This window comes from Camponotus vicinus, unplaced genomic scaffold, assembly GCF_025532165.1.
Source record: "Camponotus vicinus isolate PSW18456_S1 unplaced genomic scaffold, iyCamVici1.0 SCAF_8, whole genome shotgun sequence".
NCBI lineage: Eukaryota > Metazoa > Arthropoda > Insecta > Hymenoptera > Formicidae > Camponotus > Camponotus vicinus.
In genome coordinates this window covers 3,598,378-3,621,709 of record NW_028141980.1, presented here as the reverse complement: position 1 = coordinate 3,621,709, position 23,332 = coordinate 3,598,378, and the positions used below count along the sequence as shown (strand labels likewise).

General features: G+C 31.2%; 1 pseudogene; it reads right to left on the bottom strand.

Annotated features, from left to right (window-relative positions):
* Positions 1-9,906: 9,906 nt before the first annotated feature.
* On the bottom strand, positions 9,907-11,754 carry LOC145975606 (uncharacterized; annotated as a pseudogene).
* Between the last annotated feature and the right edge of the window lie 11,578 nt (positions 11,755-23,332).

Below are 23,332 nucleotides of genomic sequence, written 5' to 3'. Positions count from 1 at the left end.
TTAATAATAAATGTCCAGCAATTATATTTGCTGTTAAATATATATTTAATTGGAATATATGCCAATTTTATTGGCAGCGTCAAGTTTTTTTAATTAAAATTTTTTTTACTTTTTTGTTTTATATTAATTTTCAGTTTTCAATTTTTAAATAAATTTTTAATTTTTTAATATTATTATTTTTAAAAATTAAAACAACTATTTTGTATAACAATGTTTTCAATTAAAATATTTCTATTTAACTTGTACAAGTTTTCTTCCTTGTACTTCTATTTATCTTGTACAAATTTTTATTCTTAGTTGGCGCAATTTTTTTATATCACTACTTTTGTAGACAATATGACAGTTGGATACAATTAGTGCATGAACTTGGCGCCCTTTTTTTACCTTTTTTTAAAAAGGTAAGTTTTTGGGGATTATATCACTTCTTTTTTTAGTCTAATTTGCTAAGAGATATTATATTAAAAAAAAATATATATATATATATTTTTTTTAATACATACATATGTGTGTATATATATATATATATATATATATATATATATATATATATATATATATATATGTATATATATGTATGTATATTTTTTAAATATATTAGCAAATTATATAAAAATATATATAGAATAAGTATATATAATATATATTTTATATATATATATATATATATATATATATATATATACAGGGTGTTTCATTTTAATCCGACCAGTCGAATATCTCGAAAACCAAGCCCGGGAGAGAAAAATATTTCAGACAAAAGTTGTTTGGTTTCGAGGGGGCCATAAGATGGTATCATTGGTTTGACCTTGAAGAGTCATTTGAAGGTCACGTGAAGATCACTTCAATTTTTTTAAATGGAATACCCTATATATTTTTGCACACTCTTGTAGTTTATCTCGAGTGCTTTCCAAAACACTATAATTAAGTACCTTTTCGTTAACTACTTTTTGAGTTATGAGGGTTGAAATAATTTCTTAATTTTACATAAACCGTAAAATATCTTGTAAAATATTCACTTTTCGATTATCTTACCTTAATACTTTTATGTACAAAATAATGAGAGGAATCAAATGGTGTAAAAAAAACACATAGTTGTTTTTAAGAAAAAATATGGAATTGTTAATTGCAAATTACATATTTTTTCTTCAAAACAACTATGTGTTTTCTTTACACCAATTGATTCCTCTCATTATTTTGTACGTAAAAGTATTAAGGTAAGATAATCGAAAAATGAATATTTTACAAGATATTTTACGGTTTATGTAAAATTAAGAAATTATTTCAAGCCTCATAACTCAAAAAGTACTTAACAAAAAAGTACTTAATTATAGTGTTTTGGAAAGCTCTCGAGATAAGCTACAAGAATGTGCAATGACAAATAGTAGGTTCCATTTAAGAAATTAAAGGTGACCTTCATGTGACCTTCAAATAACTCTTCAAGGTCAAACCAATGATACCATCTTATGGCCCCCTCGAAACCATAAAACTTTTGTCTGAAACATTTTTCTCTAAAATGCTTTGTTTCCGAAATAATTGCGTGCGTTAATTAAAATGGCTCACCCTGTATATATATATATATATATATATATATATATATATAATTATTATTATATTATATATATTTATATTTGGCTTGTAAAATAGATATATTTATTTACCTTGCGTTCCAATTATCATATCTTACTGGCTCTTGCGAATTTTTAATTAATAATTTAATTATTTATTATTTAACTTGCACTTTATTATTTATCACTACTCAAAATGCGGTTAATGATACATGTCACTAATGACACATATGACACATGTCATTAATATCGCAAATATCGCAAAGCGTCATTAGCGCAATCTTCTGTCGAGAGTAGGAAATGTACGTTTTCTCTTTCTATGTGTTGTGTACATGTGCGTTGATGACCATGATGATGATAAAGACGTTTCTTAATTGAAAATTTTCATATTTCGACTTTGCGTTATGATATCTCCGTTTATAGATCACGCAGCACAAAAATAAAGATACTTTCTTTATATAATTCAAATCCGCTCTATCGATTAAGGCTAGTAAGAATTCAATCCGTTCAGCCGTTATTGAAATCCGATAATCTGAGTTACTCTCAACTGTCCGACTCGCGTATAGATACACGGAGTGCCGCGCTAATGCTTCGCATGAACTTGGCGCGAGACACTACCGTGTCTCTTGATATATTTATAATATGTTCTCTTGAATAAAATTATTGCAAACATTTATTTATATAAAGTTTTTTAATTTATGTTTTTATATACTCTTACAATGATATAAAAGAATAAACATTAATTAGAATTAATTACATATTTTTATTTAAAAATTGTTAGGATCCATTTACATATATGTGTATGTGAAAAATACATAGAAATAATGTACAGAAAAACAAAAATAAAATATGAAATAAAATGTTCTATAAGATAATAAAAAAGAAATATATATCTCTCTGGATCCATTAATATCATATTTGTGTGTGAGTTGTACTTGAAATACATATTATATATAAAATATATATAATATAAAATACATATTATAAAATATATAATATAAAATCTTTTGTAACATGTAGTATATATATATGTTATAGTATTTTATAATACTGGTATAAAAATCTTATATCTTTTAACAGGAAAAGTAACTGTCTCTAACTACAACTAAGCTTGTCCCTAACTTAAAATTATATTAAGTTTACTATTACTTTGGTGTCATTAATTCATTTTACCTGTAAAAAATTAAAAATTATCACATAAGAATTAGATCAAATAGAAATAAAAAATCATAATTATTAATGTACAGGGTGTCAGGGAAATTTTTGCCCACACGAAGTAAGGAGGTAGATTGGCTCAAATTAAGAAGGAAGGACTTGTACTATTTTGTGATATTCGCAATAATTAACGAAAAATTAAATAAAGAATATCGGCCAATCTGCGTGAGTAGAAGCGCGCGGCGACAAGAGTCGTCCCACTGTAATCTTATACTAGGCGCGCGGCGAAGCGATGGGCAGATCGCTCTCCGAAACATGATGGTGGCATGCAATATATCGCAATACCGCGCCGAAAAATGACCCGTCCTTTTAGTGGCGAGAAAATGATGCGCTATCATTTCCACCACCTTGCGGTAGATAGCATGGTGCGCTTTTATTATAGTGGTTTCCCCCATAGGCCTATTCCACTCTCAATTTAAATATTTGTGAAAATTGTTCAAAATGTCGTTACTGTACGCTGAATGTATCGTAAATGTAAAAAATTGATGATGACAGTACCTTCACAAAAATTGATCCGTGGTTGAAAATCCCTCGATAAAATGTGTTATACACGTTGGTAAAATGATACGGACGTAATCCATTACACGTAAAGCGTGATGTACTGCGTATCGCGAAAAACCAAATTCGTGTGCCACATGACGCACGCTAGTTCCAGGATTTTCATAAAATGCTTCCAGAATCCTTTCTTCATACACGAAGACGCACTGCTGGACCGGTTATCCCGATATTATGTACGATACCCAGTTTCACATAATTATTGCACAATTCGTAAAACTGTACGTTTACTTGGCTTTCGTGCACGCCCGGCCCGGTAAAAAATTTTTCATATATAATTAGACAAAACTGATTATATCTAGTTATACAAATTTATATATCAATTTTGTCCATATAAAAACAGATATGCTTATGTATAAATGGATATGAATATATATATATTTGTATATTATTATATAAAGGTATATTTTTATAATGAAAGTAACAAATATAGGTTTTTTTGTTTTTTATTGTTGCGTGCTTGTTACAAATTATTTACTAAGTGCTACATCGCATTTTTATTGTCTTACATTTAACTAGATACGGTACAATATCCTTTGTAATCACGTGTGTGTGTGTTTTAAGTAGTGTATATATATATATATATATATATATATATATATATATATATATATATACACTACTTAAAAGAATCTAGGGAACACTTTTCATACCCTAAAAATTGGGCTATTTTCAAACCGCTGAAACTCGTCGAAAAATCATCGTAGAAAAAAAATTGAAAAAGCACTTTGAAGCATGAAGTTTCAACTTTAACGCGCTATCGGTGGTTTTTTAAAAATCTTTTATCTTCCTTATTCTGCGCTTTAAAAAGGAACACACTGTTTAGTTCTTTAAAATTATGTATTTTTAACACGCTGCAACTTAATGAAAGAAATTTTTTTCGAGAAATTCAACTCAAGCTCTATAAATTACAACATTTTCTCTGTAAAATGCTTTTTTAAAAATCTTTCTACGATTTTTTTTGACCGAGTAATGCGATTTTGAAAATAAACCAGTATTTTTTAGATATGATATCGATACTCGGTGAAAAATCATCGTAGATGAAAAATGAAAAAAGCATTTTGAAGCTTGAAACTTCAACTTTAACGCGCTATCGTTAGATTTTTTAAATTTTTTATCTTCTTTTTTCTGCGCTTTCGAAAAAAATATTGTGTTTTTCCTTAAAATTACGTTTCTTTGACACTCTGCAGTTCGATAAAAAAATTTTTCTCAAAAGATTCAACTCAAGATCCATAAACTACAACATTTTACCTACAAAACGCTTTTTTAAAAACTTTCCTACGATTTTTTTTGACCGAGCTACATAACTTCGAAACCAATATATAAAATGATGTATACCGCCGGCATTAGCGTAGTGCACATTGGATAACGCTAATGTCGACGGTATACATCATTTTACATATTGGTTTCGAAGTTATGTAGCTCGGTCAAAAAAAATTGTAGGAAAGTTTTTAAAAAAGCGTTTTGTAGGTAAAATGTTGTAGTTTATGGATCTTGAGTTGAATCTTTTGAGAAAAATTTTTTTATCGAACTGCAGAGTGTCAAAGAAACGTAATTTTAAGGAAAAACACAATGTTCTTTTCTAAAGCGCAGAAAAAAGAAGATAAAAAATTTAAAAAATCTAACGATAGCGCGTTAAAGTTGAAGTTTCAAGCTTTAAAATGCTTTTTTTATTTTTCATCTACGATGATTTTTCACCGAGTATCGATATTATATCTAAAAAATACTGGTTTATTTTCAAAATCGCATTACTCGGTCAAAAAAAATCGTAGAAAGATTTTTAAAAAAGCATTTTACAGAGAAAATGTTGTAATTTATAGAGCTTGAGTTGAATTTCTCGAAAAAAATTTCTTTCATCAAGTTGCAGCGTGTTAAAAATACATAATTTTGAAGAACTAAACAGTGTGTTCCTTTTTAAAGCGCAGAATAAGGAAGATAAAAGATTTTTAAAAAACCACCGATAGCGCGTTAAAGTTGAAACTTCATGCTTCAAAATGCTTTTTTAATTTTTTTTCTACGATGATTTTTTGACGAGTTTCAGCGGTTTGAAAATAGCCCAAATTTTAGGGTATGAAAAGTGTTCCCTAGATTCTTTTGAGTAGTGTATATTGATTTCCGACATAAAAAAAAATTATATTCGTATATTTATTTCGAAATTTTATTACTTTTTTAAACTACGTTTGTTTTTTAAGATGCAGCCTATATAATGATTCTATCTGAAAATTAGCGTTTTTTATAATGGATTAAATGTTTTCTCGTATTTGAAAAACACACTTACCTTGGTGGGACTCGAACTCGGGACCTCTGGATCGTGAGCCAACTGCCTTACGTGGTAGACTACTTCTTCACTTAATTTAAGTGTTATATATTATCTACATATGTCATAACTAGCGCAAATATATAATTTTCCATAAATTATTTTAACAACCAAATTTATCATTAAGAAACAAATTCAGTTTTAAGAAAGTAATAAAATTTCGAAATAAATATACGAATATAATTCTTTTTTTAATGTCAGGTCAATGTCGGATACCAGTTGTCGCGGTATTGACGTTGACCCGTGAGTCGGCATCTGGCAAGAGTCGGCTAACCTCGTTTGGGCCGATGCAGCGCCGCGATCGGATAGTGACAGTCGGTTGCCATGATATCGCCAACGTCGATCCGAGAGTCGGTATCGGGCAAAAGTCGGCTAACCTTGCTTGAGCCGACGTCGCGCCGCGATCGAATAATGACAGTCGGTTTGCCGTGATATCGCCAATGTCGGCCCGACGTTTAATCACAGTATATACAGTAGCGCAACTCTCCCGATTTTGTGTAGCATAAAATGGAATGCGCATGCGCGAAGTCAGCGAGTATACTAGTACTGCCATCTGTACTTTCCTCTCATTCTCTCCTTTGGTTTTCGTTCTCTTTCTAACACATTATAATATGTAATATAAATTAAATTCAATAAAACTTGAATATATGTACATAAAGAAATTGTGAAAAATATAATACAAAATATATAATGCAAATATATATAAAAAATAGTACATATGACATGATGTGAATATTAATTAACCATTTTATATGTCATATATAACTGATAGCAGAAAAGATATATACTCATAATACTCACATATAATTTATAATATATTTACATATTAATACTTATATATATAATTTTTAATATATTTATATATTAATTGTACATACGTATATTCTATATATATATTCAAAAACTTAAAATTAAAAAAAAAACATTTAGATTAAGACTACAATCACTTAAATTTTATTATATAAAATATATATATTTATGAGCAAAATGAATAAAAAAACAAGAAATATATATTTGTTAATAATATATATTTATTTATAAACAGTTGTATTTCGTTAAAAATATTTATTTCACAAACAGACATAATCTTGAAATTAAACCTTTTCTCTCTCAAATCATCTGACCATACCTCAGCTACTCGGTCCACCTCAGCATGAATCAGAAAGAGAGAATGAGAGAGTAGAAGAAGAGAAACAAGAAAGTGTTTTACATTCAATTAAAATACAAATGTGAAATACGTTATAACATATATGTCATATAAACGTTTGATGTTTATATGATGTAAACATCAAACGTTTATATGACATATATGTTATAACGTATTTCACACATTTGTATTTTAATTGAATGTAAAACACTTTCTTGTTTCTCTTCTTCTACTCTCTCATTCTCTCTTTCTGATTCATGCTGAGGTGGACCGAGTAGCTGAGGTATGGTCAGATGATTTGAGAGAGAAAAGGTTTAGTTTCAAGATTATGTCTGTTTGTGAAATAAATATTTTTAACGAAATACAACTGTTTATAAATAAATATATATTATTAACAAATATATATTTCTTGTTTTTTTATTCATTTTGCTCATAAATATATATATTTTATATAATAAAATTTAAGTGATTGTAGTCTCAATCTAAATGTTTTTTTTTTAATTTTAAATTTTTGAATATATATATAAAATATACGTATGTACAATTAATATATAAATATATTAAAAATTATATATATAAGTATTAATATGTAAATATATTATAAATTATATATGAGTATTATGAGTATATATCTTTTCTGCTATCAGTTATATATGACATATAAAATGGTTAATTAATATTCACATCATGTCATATATACTATTTTTTATATATATTTGCATTATATATTTTGTATTATATTTTTTACAATTTCTTTATGTACATATATTCAAGTTTTATTGAATTTAATTTATATTACATATTATAATGTGTTAGAAAGAGAACGAAAACCAAAGGAGAGAATGAGAGGAAAGTACAGATGGCAGTACTAGTATACTCGCTGACTTCGCGCATGCGCATTTCATTTTATGCTACACAAACTTCAAAGGTGCCGACAGGGAGTTGCGCTACTGTATATACTGTGGTTTAATGTTGGGCAAGAGTTGGCAAACCTTACCTGGGTATATACAGGGTGTCCTAGACCACCCGTACAACCCTTTTCTTTCAAAAACTAAGCATTTTAGAAAAAAATGTTTCAGACAAAAGTTGTTTGGTTTCGAGGGGGCCATAAGATGGTACCATTGGTTTGACCTTGAAGAGTCATTTGAAGGTCACATGAAGGTCACTTCAATTTTTTTAAATGGAATACCCTATATATTTTTGCACATTCTTGTAGCTCATCTCGAGAGCTTTCCAAAACACTATAATTAAGGCTCCGGAGTACTCACCGTGAAACTCTGAGTTGACGGTGGCGACATAAGAGAATGCGGTAGGAATAAGAACTATATGCAACGACTTACCAGTGATCATATGGTAAGTCGTTACATACAGTTCTTTTATAATAATAGGTGCTTTCCATTTATATCAAAACTCAGATAAATCTCACTTCTGTCTTTCTTTAACATGAATGTTGAAGAAAAACAGAAGTGATATTTATCTGAGTTTTGATGTAAATGGAAAGCACCTAATGACAGAGATAATGATGATAATATATAGTTAGTAAATAAATTAACATTAAAAATTTTAAACCAAAAAAAACTTTCTTATATTTTCGAGCATCGAAGCTTATAATAAATATAATATTATATATCTTATATTATATATATAATAATAATATATATGTAATTAATAATAATTATATATCTTATATAATACTACAATTTTCGTATTATATGTCATCTTGTTATAAAAAATAAATTTTTTTATTGCGCATTTTATCGCAAGTTGGAAAATAATTTTAATGAGACTTTTGTGATTAAAATGATACCAAACACAATATGAATCGGATAATTTTTAATTACATGAATATTTTTATTATTTATGTAATTAAAAATAATCCGATTTATGTCGTGTTTGGTGTCATTTTAATCGTAAAAATCTCATTACTCCATTACAATTATTTTCGGATCAATAAAATGCGAAATGTAAAAATTGTATTTTCTGCGGAAAGATGAAATATGATACGAAAGACTGGAGATAAAGGAAGGCTCGCGAACGAGACTTCGTAACTCTTTCATGTCGTTCATCTCGCTTACTCCTTACTTGGTCTCTCCCTCTCTTTCGACGACTCACCTGTCTCGCGAAGATCTTATCTTATCTATAATATAAACATTTTAGAAAATAAAAATTGAAACTTTTATTTCGCATTTTATCGGTTTGAAAATAATTTTAATGGATTAATGAGAATTTTCTGATTATGACATCAAACACGACATAAATCGGATGATTTTTAATTAATCAATAATCAAAATATTAATTATTTATGTAATTAAAATTATCCGATTCATATTGTGTTTGGTGTCATTTTAATCATAAAAATCTCATAAAAATTACTTTCAAAAAATGCGCAATAAAAAAATTGTATTTTTTATAGTAAAATGACATATAATACGAAAATTGTAGTATTTTCGACAATCTTACAACATCTTACCACAAATGTTTATTTATCTAAAAACATATTAATTTGTTTTTAGAGAAATAAATATTTCGTGGTAAAATTACATAAAAAATATAATTGAAAAAAACGAAAAAAATTGGAGAGACGGAAACCGAATCCTACTGGATAGTAGACATCCTACTGTACATACGGATTGCAATCATATCTACCCATTAGAGAATTGATAATTTCAACTCTAACGGCAAGATATAAATGCATCCATATGTATATATGGGTAATTAGCACGATTCTATATTTTTTCATTTTAGATTTTCACTGCGCTCAACGCAGAATGCAAGTAGATAAGCGGAATTGCACATACATTTCATTTGTCTATGGTTAACTGCGCCCAGCGCAGAATGCATTTTGATATTAATACTCACTGCGCCCAGCGCAGAATGCATTATTTTGACGGTAATCACTGCGCCTAGCGCAGAATGCATTATTTTGACAGTAATCACTGCGCCCAGCGCAGAATGCATTATTTTGACAGTAATCACTGCGCCCAGCGCAGAATGCATTATTTTGACAGTAATCACTGCGCCCAGCGCAGAATGCATTGTCATATATTTATTCCTTTTTCTAATGCAATGCTTATGTGTGTATCTGTCTTTTTTTCAATATTTCCACGTAAATCTATTTCTTCATCTTTTCTTTTTCCATCATTTTTTGTCTTTTTGCTTCAATTATATAATCTGGGTCACGAATTGCCATATTTCTTTCCAGTCTTGGATCAAGTAATTCTGGTAAAACACAGTCTTCATAAAATTGCACCAGTTTATTAACCATATTTTCTGACCAGAAAATATCATCACGTTTAATTTGTTCCATTTTTAATCCAAATGGTGTCCATAATGCGAAGATGCAGTATTCTCGTTGTGTAATATGTAATTGTCCTTGTATTTGATAATAGTAAACGTGACTGCGTTTCATTTCTTTATCTGTTCCATTCTTATATAACGATTGCAGATTCGACATATTTGCTACAATCGCATCTTCTGGTGTTAAAAATCGTGCTGCAAAAGGACATTTTATTTCTACAATTCCATTATCTCCTATTAATCCATCTGGCGAAGCGCCTAAAAATGGTATTTCTTTATCTATAAATAATCCGCAACGTTTAATGTTAATATTCAGTGCACTTTCGATACTTTTGCGTGCAATATCCTCGTATTTTGTCCCGTGTTCCACTGATTCCACATTTAATTGTTGTGGATATATTATTGATTTAACTCTTGACACGCAAGAAGTACTTTTTCTCATTTTACATATATGTCCAAAGTGAGAAGCGGTTATTATTTTTGTGCTATAATATCGCCAAATGCCGCTTGCTGCTTGTTCTTTAGTTTCTTCTTCTATTGCTACTCGCTTTAATTGCCAATCTCGTAGCATATGCATGTGTTGCGCTTTTCTTAATTCAATTTCGGCTGATGTTGCATCAGGTTTATCAGCCTGCGGCCCATAATCTTTGTCACCTATTGCACGTTTTACGTAACGTTGCGGTGTTGATCGTTTTCTCATGTCATGTGCACTTGTTTTTTTCTTATCTTCTAAATGCACTGCTATTTCCCCTGGTTTTGTTCCCAGAACATTACTTAAATGACTTATAGGCTTGCCAGTGTTAAATGTGACTGCTGCAGCATTACAACGCGTTTCATACGATCTTCTTAGACCATAATTAACTCTTTTTCCACCAGTACATTTTGCTATTACAGAGTTAAAAGTTTCTACTCTATTACTGTCTTTATTTTGTAATAAACTTTTGGCATTCCAACTTATATATTTTAATGCATTTTGAAGCTTTTCATATAGTCCACATCTTTTTAATTCTGGAATATAATTTTCTTCGTTTTCTTTTTGCGATCCATCGCAGAAATATCCTTGCACATCCATTATGTTCGCCTAAAACGTGATTTATTATATTATCCACGTCTATTTTGAGAGCTTTAATTTTTTCTTGCATTGTACTCTCCTCCTCCAAACGATATTCTACAGCTTTCGTTACAGCTGTTCTAATTCGAAGTATCCGATTACCAATTACATTTCTTAATTTGCCAAAACGTCCTTTTGTCTTTGCTATTTCCTTTATTTTTGATGCCAAGTTGCGCAATAAATGATTTCGACATTCTATTTTTTCTATAAAAACATTAGGATATGGATTTGCTTGTATTATTTTTTTATATACACTGCTATCTCCGTCTGCTATAAATGTGGAATAAATTAGTCCGCGCTTTTCTATGCTTCTCTTAAATCCTTCTACAATCGCTTCTGCTTCCATGCTTGTTGAACTACAATCTCTACCCCAATTTTTATAACATTTATGATTTACAGGTTCTTTTTTAAGCTTCTCTGCTGTAACACAAACTGCACAATATTTATTTTTTACAGACATGTGCAGTACTTTGCCTGTTCGTGCACCAATTATTGTGCCTACACCTGATAAAGAATCATACCGTCCTGTTCTGTATGATCTTTTCATCCAGCTTCCGTCACCTTTTACTGCTATATGTGGTATTCCATTTATTATTTCATTGCGTTGTAATGCCAAATCACGTTCTTCATTCGCAGCAGCATTCATGCTTTCTTCTGCAATTTTTGCAAATGCTTCAGCAGCAATTTCATGGGCCTTTTCATAAGTTTTTTTTGTCATGCACTTAATATTCATAGCAGCGCAACTTTCTTGTAACTGTGTATATCCTGTACCAGTTAGTATTGCGCCAGCCACTGCCCCTATATTTACATGTAGACTTTTGTCAGGGGGCGACTCACTCCAGACGAAGCTTTCAAAATTGCACATTCGGCATTTGAAAAAGAATTTATTTTTTAGTCCATACGCTCGGGCACCAATAAATATTAAGTCACGAAAACTACATTCTATTCCGTGACTATGGTTATCAAATTTTTCATGTAACTGTTCAAAAAGATAGACAAAATCTACGATACATTTTCCTGGCATACTCTTACTTTCTAGGCGGTATGCATCTATATTGTTATCTGTTATTAAAGTGTCACTTTCTTCAGTCTCGCTGTCCTCTAATATTTTTCTCAATTCATTATCACTTAATGAATGTTATGTCGTTATTTCCTTGTCTGTATCTATTTCGAGACCCATTGCAGCTAATTTGCCATAAATAATTCTATCATCGTGAAAAGTTAGCTCATCACTATCTAATGTGTCATTGTGCTCTTGTGTCAATTTTTCCTCATCTATATTTATTTCGATATCCATTGCAGCTAAATTATCATGCATAATTACATCATCCTGAAAAGTATGCTTATTTTGATCTACTTGCATTATTTCTTTATTTAATAAATTAATTCCTTTATTCAATATATCTATTTTTTTCAATTTTTCTTTTCTCCTATAAATTAATGAGATGAGTTAATGAGAATAATGCGCGAATGTCTCAAATCAATAAAACGTTTGCATATGGTTTTTTATAATAATTAAATTGCAATATAATTGAATATAATAATTTATATCATAATATAATGTTGCGATATAATTATTAGGTGTTTACCGCAAGAAACTTTTTTTCGTTATGTTATACAAGGTTTAGCAAAAGTGTGGAAACCCCTTAATATTTCGAAAAATACGCATTTAAAAAAAAAATGTTTCATACAAAAGTTATAGGGTTTTATGTGGCGCATTACACAGCAACATTATTATGACCTCGAATAGCGTTGTCAAGGTTATGTGAAGGTCACCTCCAACTTTTTAAATGGGACACCCTATATGCTTTTGCATATTCTTGTAGCTTATCTCGAGGGCTTTCCAAAACACTATAATTAAGTTAGTTTTCATTAAGTACTTTCCGAGTTATGAGGCTTGAAATCATTTCTTAATTTTACATAAACCATAAAATATCTTGTAAAATATTCATTTTTCGATTATCTTACCTTAATACTTTTATGTACAAAATAATGAGAGGAATCAATTGGTGTAAAGAAAATACATAATTGTTTCTAAGAAAAAAATGTGTAATTGCAAATTACATATTTTTTCTTAAAAACCTATGTGTTTTCTCTACACCAATTGATTCCTCTCATTATTTTGTACATAAAAGTATTAAGGTAAGATAATCGAAAAATGAATATTTTACAAGATATTTTATGGTTTATGTAAAATTAAGAAATGATTTCAAGCCTCATAACTCGGAAAGTACTTAATGAAAACTAACTTAATTAAGTGTTTTGGAAAGCTCTCGAGATAAGCTACAAGAATATGCAAAAGCATATAGGGTGTCCCATTTAAAAAGTTGGAGGTGACCTTCACATAACCTTGACAACGCTATTCGAGGTCATAATAATGTTGCTGTGTAATGCGCCACATAAAACCCTATAACTTTTATATGAAACATTGTTTTTTAAAATGCGTATTTTTCGAAATATTAAGGGGTTTCCACACTTTTGCTAAACCCTGTATATATATATATATATATATATATATATAAATTTAATGAGCTTTTTTTATAGTATAGTACTTTAGTATAGGAGTACTGCAGTGTAGCAAAAAAATGGAACGCTCAACCGTTTTTGAGAACATTTATTTAATAAATACAGCATTCTTTATGTATCAGTAACTTTGCACCATTCACCATGAAGGCAGCGTAGCGCGAGCACTTGAATCCGAAAGTATCACGCTGCGAACTAGAGTTTGATCTCTATTTTCGATCTTTTTTCCAATTTTTTTTAAATATAATTGGGCCACAAATTGTGTTTATTGATTTAAAAACGAATTAATGTTTAATTATATAAAATTATTTTGACTAACATAATTCTTTTAAGAATAAAGCAATGAAAAAAAATAAATAATACCAAAAAATCAACAAAAAATAATATAAACAAATAACAAAAATAAAATAATATGACATAATTTTATTTTGAACCAATAAAATATATATGTAATTTTGTTTAAAATAAATAAAATACATTATAAATAAGAAAAGTTGTTTTACTCTTTTGAAAACAGCATATTTGTAACTTAAATTTATTTTTTTTTAATAAATAAACATTAATTTTGTTTTTAATAAATAACCATAATTTGTGACCCAATTACATGCAACATAAGACATAAAAACAAACATTAAAAAAATTTGAAAAAAAATTGAACAGATTGGAATAGAATCCTAGTTCGCAGCGTGATACTTTCGGACTTAAGTGCACGTGCAATACCGTCTTCATACTGAATAGTACAGAGTCAACGGCAGATAAGGAGTGCTATATTTATTAAATAAATTTTCTACAAAATGTCTGACAATGAGCTTTGCGCTCTATCGCTTCACTCGGGTACGCCTCTAATAAAGTACTCAGTGCCGTAACTGCGTTGCGCCCGGTGCGAGTTTAACAGTTTACGTCTCTGTTGCCAAATATTTATAATAAAAAACAAACTTTTCAACTAAAAAGGAACATTTATTTGTTGTAAATAAATACATTTATTTATTTTTTTATTTTATTATAATGACTGCTCATTTTTACCTAAAGTTTGCGCCCGGTGCGGGGGTACTGATGGTACCGCCCTAGTTACGGTACTGACAGTACTACATTATAAAAAAAGTTCATCAAAATCCGTGATACCAAGATTAATTACCGTGATTGATGTACACTGGCTTTCATTACTTTGGCTATATGACGAACAGTGTGCACGGTAATTTTTCTATTTTCTTTTCTATTAATAAAATAATGTTACCTTTTATTTATTGACGATTTTCGTCTGCTTAGCCGCTTGCATGATAATCGGTACTTTTTTGTATTGCGCCTCCTTCCATAAATTCGTTCATTATCTTCGTCGCACATTTTCTCACTAATTTCACGCGTTTCCATAATATCAATAATATTATGAAAGTAACGAAAACTTGAGCTGTCTATTAGATCGCTCGATTGTTGAAGTACTTAGCGCACAAAGATGTAATAAGATATCGCGCGCGACGAAAACAAACAACTAACGAAGAAGGCGGCGAGAAGCGGCGAGTATGTGTGTGTGTATATTATACAATGTATAGAATTTAGTGTAAACCAGTCGATGCTTTACTGCGGTGCAAACAACATGTGAGTATGCAATATATACGTAAATAGTAGAATAATAAATATAATAAATAATTATATCCCAGCAAACACAGAATATTGCAGCAACATTGCTGCAATGTTGTAATATTGCCACGACATTGTTGCAATGTTATAATATTGCCGCAATATTGCTGTAATATTCTGTGTTTGCTGGGATAATAATTATAATTCTTTCAATATTATAATAGAAAATCTTTCAGAGTATACTGTAATAAAAAATAACGTGAAGCAGTGACGTAATATTTATACACTAATTTTATTTATTATATAAATAGATCCAGCCGACAGAAAAGAGAAATGATGAGAAAAGAAAGCGAGAGGATGAAAGATGAGAGAAGGATGAAGAAAGATGAGGAAGATAGAAGAAGGAATGAACTTGAGAGAAAGAAAGAGGAAGAGAGAAGAGAGAGAAAGAAGAAGGAAGAGAAGGAACAAGAAATAAGAAAAAAAAGGTTTGTGTGTTATTATATATATATATATATATATATATATATATGTGTGTATATATATATGTGTGTATATATATATATATATATATATATATATATATATATATAACATGTATTGTTTTCTTTTTAGATTATTTTCTTTTTTTTGTTAGAGTATTCTTTAAATTAAAGTCCTGTAAATAAAACATTTAATAAACGACATGATTGAATTAGGAGATTGGAAAAAGAGCAGGGAAGAAAAGATGAAAGAAGAAAGGACGAGGAAGAAAATGAGATGAGTGTAGAAGAAGAGACGACTAATGAAGACGAAGATAAAGAAAATGAAAGAAAAGAGAAGGAAAAGAAGAAGAAAAGAGGAGGAACAAAATTAAAGGAAAAAAATAAAAAGTATGTTAAATTTTAAATATATACAAAAAGTTTTAAAATTATTTCTATTTTGTAAATTTAATTAAATTTTTTAATTGCTACGTTTTCTGTGTACATATAGTTATTACTCAACAAGAGTGAAAAGAGGAGGATGGAGAGGAGAATGGAGAGGAAACTGGAGAGGAGACAGTAGAGGAGACTGGAGAGGAGGATGGAGAGGAAACTGGAGAGGAGACAATACAGGAGACTGGAGAGAAGGATGGAGAGGTGGAAGATGGAGAGGAGGAAGAGGAGGATGGAGAGGACGAGGACGCGTTGGGAGGATGGGTCACTCAGACTCTCGTCCTGGATCTGGGCCTGTCTTTATTTTTAATTACACACATTAAAATTATTAAAATATTAAAAAATATTAAAAAATATATATACATATAAAAAAAAGTTTTATTATAATAATATATACAATAATAATATTAATAAAATATCTTATTTCTCAGATTTATGAAGTCATAGATTTTAATATTAATTATTTTCATTATAATAAATAATATCTTTCCTCTCTCTCTTTCCTATATTCTTCCCTATTCCTATTTCTCTTGCTTGGCATTGTGCAAGGGCCTCATTATGTATAAATATTTCTACGTTACCTACATGGTATCGACATATTACCCACACGTTACCCACATGTCAAAATTCTCATGCAGCGCCTCACTGCTATAAATCGGTGAACTATAAGGCGTGAAAAATGGCCTTGTAAGCGAGAAATGACAGCCCAATTTACGTTGCGTCCCATTTCATAATTATTTGCTTTGTGCCAGTGTTGTGGTGTGCAATGTATTAAGGAAACTTATAAAAATGGACGGATATTAAGCTGTATAAGGAATAAACTTTAGAAAGTAACATTTTCCTCTCCTTTCGACAGCTGTCAAATCGCGTGTTTTTTCGCATTTTCAAGGCTTCATTTCGGACTCAATTTACGGCTATTTATAAATTGTGAAAGGAAAGGATTAGTATCCGTCCATTTTTACAGGTGTGTTGAAGAGATTGGTAGTCTTATTTCATTCAAATATGTTTTTATTTAGATGTCAGTCGCAATATAAATCTGGGTGTCCTTTCTCGCTTATGACGTCACGATTTCAAGATGGCCGCGGTGACTACTCCGGAGCCTTAAGTTAGTTTTCATTAAGTACTTTCCGAGTTATGAGGCTTGAAATAATTTCTTAATTTTACATAAATCATAAAATATCTTGTAAAATATTCATTTTTCGATTATCTTCGATTATCTTACCTTAATATTTTTATGTACAAAATGATGAGAGGAATCAATTGGTGTAAAGAAAACACATAGTTGTTTCGAAGAAAAAATATGTAATTTGTGGGTGGTCTAGGACACCCTGTATAGTAATATGGCATATTTTTTATTTTATTTATAGTTGATTGATAAACGATTGTGTAATATATTGTACGCGTGCTTATATTACAAAATTATATATATATATATATATATATATATATATATATATATACAGGGTGTTGAAAAAAAGGGTCACATATTTTGATAGTAGGTAGTATTGATCAAAACAAGAAGAAAAGGTCTAATTAACATGGATCCTAAGACTAATATCTTCAAAGATACAAGCTATTTTGTTATTTGAGCTCTTTGTCATTTTCTTATTAGTCGTGTCATCTTTAGAATGTAATGAACAAGTGCGTGATTCTCTAAGACGTAGGGCTGAAAGATGCGTGAGAGTGAATGGCAATCACATAGAGCACCTCCTCTAATGCTGAGTCAGCATTAAAATTTTTTGTTTTTTGTAAAAAAAGAGTTTTTATTTTGTTATCATACATTCAGTTTCTTTACTTCAGTTTTTTTATGGAAGATAAATGATTACATTTCATATTAAAATAAAAATTGTTTCTTTATCTCTCTTTGTTTATTTTTTATTTTTTAAGGCACCTAGAAAAAAGATATCCCCATTGTACCCCACTCTCCCCTACTCCTTTGTTCATTACATTCTAAAGATGACACGACTAATAAGAAAATGACAAAGAGCTCAAATAACAAAATAGCTTGTATCTTTGAAGATATTAGTCTTAGGACCCATGTTAATTAGACCTTTTCTTCTTGTTTTGATCAATACTACCTGCTATCAAAATATGTGACCCTTTTTTGTCAACACCCTGTATATATATATATATATATATATATATATTTATACATAAAACATGTGAATATTATATATAAGTATGCAAAATGCGCACTTATATATAATTATATGTAACAGTTATTGCACTTATATATAAATGTATATAATGTGCTGTACTCTATCATTTATAATTATACATATTTTTGCACAATTATATATAGTTTTGTATAATTATATTCAATTCTGCATGAATATACATGAAAAATTTTTTACCGGGGGAAAATCATTCCACATAAATTACGGCCGCGCGATAAGTATTTTCTCCCGCTAGCCCGTATGCCACAATCATATCCGTATATTCCTGCAGAGTACACTTCATTTTCACTATTAGTTTACTACGCGAACACAAGATTTTTACTAAAATCGTCTGAGCTCTCGCAGGCTGTTGCCAGAGTGCATACGCCAGCAGCACGCAACTACAGCTGAGCGGACATGCGAGTGTAAGCGTACGTGTGAGCTCGGCGTCTGCGCATTATGATTACACTCACATGTCCGCTCAACTGTAGTTGCATGCTGGTGGCGTATGCACTCTGGCAACAGCCTGCGACAGCTGAGACAGTTTTAGTAAAAATCATGTGTTCGCGTAGTAAATTAACAGTGAAAATGAAGTGTAATCTGCAGGAATATACGGATATGATTGTGGCATACGGGCTAGCGGGAGAAAATACTTATCGCGCGGCCGCAATTTACGTGGAATGATCTCCCGGGCGTGCACGAAAACCAAGTGGACGTACAATTTTACGTGTTGTGCAATAATTATGTGAAACTGGGTGTCGTGCATAATATCGGGATAACCGGTCCAGCAGTGCGTCTTCGTGTACGAGATGAAGAAAGGATTCTGGAAGCATTTTATGAAAATCCTGGAACTAGCGTGCGTCATGTGGCACACGAATTTGGTTTCTCGCGATACGCAGTACATCACGCTTTACGTGTAATGGATTACATCCGTATCATTACCAACGTGTGTAACACATTTTATCGAGGGATTTTCAACCACGGATCAATTTTTGTGAAGGTACTGTCATCATCAATTTTTTACATTTACGATACATTCAGCGTACAGTAACGGCATTTTGAACAATTTTCACAAATATTTAAATTGAAAGTGGAATAGGCCTATGGGGGAAACCACTATAATAAAAGCGCACCATGCTATCTACCGCAAGGTGGTGGAAATGATAGCGCATCATTTTCTCGCCACTAAAAGGACGGGTCATTTTTCGGCGCGATATATCGCACGCCACCATCATGTCTCGGAGAGCGATCCGCCCATCGCTTCGCCGCGCGCCTAGTATAAGATTACAGTGGGACGACTCTCGTCGCCGCGCGCTTCTACTCACGCAGATTGGCCGATATTCTTTATTTAATTTTTCGTTAATTATTGCGAATATCACAAAACAGTACAAGTCCTTCCTTCTTAATTTGAACCAATCTACCTCCTTACTTCGTATGGGCAAAAATTTCCTTGACACCTTGTATGTATATATATATATATATATATATATATATATATATATATATATACAGGGTGATTCAAAATAACCCCTGTGTCCCTGAAATAACATATTCTTGAATCAATTCTAAGACGATTTTTCCTTCGGCAAAATTTCGTTCGAAGCTTAGTTTTTGAATTATTAAAGGAAGTAGTTAACGTATGACGGGTCGAATACAAGAGGCAGGCAAGGGTGGCGCGATTCACCGTCAGACGCGGGAGCTTACGCGGGGCGCCTGCTGCGATCAGCTGATCGCTATACACATACAGACACACATGCGAACACATACATTCTCTCTCTGTCCGTCTGTCTGTCTGTCTCTCTCTCTCTCTCTCTCATTCGCTCACTCACCTGTAATTTTTTTTTTTTTTTTTTTTTTTTTACGAGAGAGGGGAAAATGCATTTTATGCATACCCACCGGTCGATCCAGTGAGTTATGTGGGACTCGAGTACCAAGTCGAATTACCAACTCGGTACTCCCTACCCACTAAAAACCCCTCTCTTTTCACGAATTTCCTTTAACACACTGTCCCTCTGACTTCCCGAGATCTGTTTTTACATAACGTCAAAAAATAGTTATTATTACCTTGTTCGATGACTTTTGATGTATTGTTGTAATTGCTTGAAGGAGAAATGAATTTTCCGATAGATCGTACGTTCTCAAATTTAACGTAGATATCACGTTGCAAAAGACAAGAAATCCACACTAAATTATTAACTGAAAGTTTTTCTTCTTTCATGAACTGTATTCTTTTATTAAACTTTAACGTAATCACATTTATTTACTCACTCGATGAGACGAGAAATTTACTAATGACTCTATCACTAATCACTATTAATCACTGTCGAATAATAATTGTTGGCGATTAAAAATCACTCGATGAAAGAAACACGCGCGGACACGTTACTACACGACGCGACAATGCGACGATAATTACGACTCGGCGACTGCAAGCAGTTTTTTGTCATGGTAGGTTGCGGTAGGTTAAGGTACTACTGGCGCTATCGAACGCGATCATGTGTTCGATTGAAGAATGCGGTAAACATAATAAACATTTAACATAATAATAATATTAATATGTTAAATGTTTATTATGTTTACCGCATTCTTCAATCGAACACATGATCGCGTTCGATAGCGCCAGTAGTACCTTAACCTACCGCAACCTACCATGACAAAAAACTGCTTGCAGTCGCCGAGTCGTAATTATCGTCGCATTGTCGCGTCGTGTAGTAACGTGTCCGCGCGTGTTTCTTTCATCGAGTGATTTTTAATCGCCAACAATTATTATTCGACAGTGATTAATAGTGATTAGTGATAGAGTCATTAGTAAATTTCTCGTCTCATCGAGTGAGTAAATAAATGTGATTACGTTAAAGTTTAATAAAAGAATACAGTTCATGAAAGAAGAAAAACTTTCAGTTAATAATTTAGTGTCGATTTCTTGTCTTTTGCAACGTGATATTTACGTTAAATTTGAGAACGTACGATCTATCGGAAAATTCATTTCTCCTTCAAGCAATTACAGCAATACATCAAAAGTCATCGAACAAGGTAATGATAACTATTTTTTGACGTTATGTGAAAACAGATCTCGGGAAGTCAGAGGGACAGCGTGTTAAAAAAAACTCGTGAAAAGAGAGGGGTTTTTAGTGGGTAGGGAGTACCGAGTTGGTTATTCGACTTGGTACTCGAGTCCCACATAACTCACTAGATCGACCGGTGGGTATGCATAAAATGCATTTTCCCCTCTCTCGTAAAAAAAAAAAAAAAATTACAGGTGAGTGAGCGAATGAGAGAGAGAGAGAGAGACAGACAGGCAGACAGAGAGAGAATGTATGTGTTCGCATGTGTCTGTATGCGTATAGCGACCAGCTGATCGCAGCAGGCGCCCCGCGTAAGCACCCGCGTCTGACGGTGAATCGCGCCACCCTTGCCTGCCTCTTGTATTCGACCCGTCATACGTTAACTACTTCCTTTAATAATTCAAAAACTAAGCTTCGGACGAAATTTTGCCGAAGGAAAAATCGTCTTAGAATTGATTCAAGAATATGTCATTTCAGGGACACAGGGGTTATTTTGAATCACCCTGTATATATAAGTATATACAGGGTGATTCTGAACAAACGTTTGTCTTTAAAATATCAAATTCTTGAATGAATTCTAAGACGATTTTTCCTCTTGCAAAATTTTGCCCGGAGCTTAGTTTTTAAACTATAAAGGAAAATAGTTAACTACTTACGGAACGAGTACAAGAGGTAGGCAGGGACGGCGCGATATAGGCGATTACGTGTGGCGCTCGCCGCGATCAGCTGATTGCTATACGCGATGACTGTAACAATCAGTTCACCGACTAGATCAATTCATACGAAAGCTAAATCCTTTTGAATTTTTTATTTCAGATGATCCAGCTCCGAGCAATCTTGCTCACCGCCAAGCGCCTCCGAAAAAAGATGTCTCTGGAAAATAGCTATTGTGCCTACATTTCTCGATATTTTTAATTGAAAAAATTATGAAAACTTCTTTGATAGATATATATTATGATAAAGAATCGATGAAATAAAAATACCTAACAGTTTTTTTTATAAATTCCCCAAAAATACGTTCTTTTTCGACTTGCTGACTAGGTATAACCCCTTAATATTTATTTATTTTACATTTTAGAATATTTTGGAATGTGTTCGCAATGAAATAGAAATTGCAATCGTTTCAATAAAAAATAATTAAATTAGTAATTAGAAATTAAATATATTTTACACAAGATTTAAGGATGCTTTGTATGTACAATCCCAGCAAAAAGCAGCTGAAAATCAATATGACGAATATATCCACTTTTGGTGTATTTTGAGTATGAGAAATTGCGTGGAATATTACAATTTGATCTTAGCTACAGTGCAGAGATGTTTTTTTAAATATTTATTGCGTTTTTACTGAAATATTCCGAATTTTGTTAATCGAAATGATTAACTTTTGGCAGAGAATTTCGCCTTGTGTCAGATATATGGCTAATATCATTGAATTATATTTAATATCTTTTTAACCAGTTAGTACTTGTATAATATTATTTGACCAAATATTTCCTCTGTATCTAAACTACACTTTTGCAAATTTTAAACAAATTCTGAATATTATTTCCATGTGTTTTTGTCATTTGAATCGACGTGGTTATACGTTTCCCATAAGAACACATGTTAATTCGGTGCAAATTAAAATCCTTATAACTTGTGAATGCTTTAGTGAATCGATTTAAAAATTGTACTGAAGATTCTAAACATATGTAAGGACATTCTGTACAATTTTCATTAAATTCTCAATATTTTGAAAATAGATACAAAACATCCTTAATTATAAATTAAAATAAGTAGCATAGTAGACACCTTCATGATTATAATATTGATCGACCACTTTGACAGCTGAAGTTGAAACATGTCGCAAATATTTATTTGAATCATTTCTGAAGCGCTTTTAATTCTTGCAT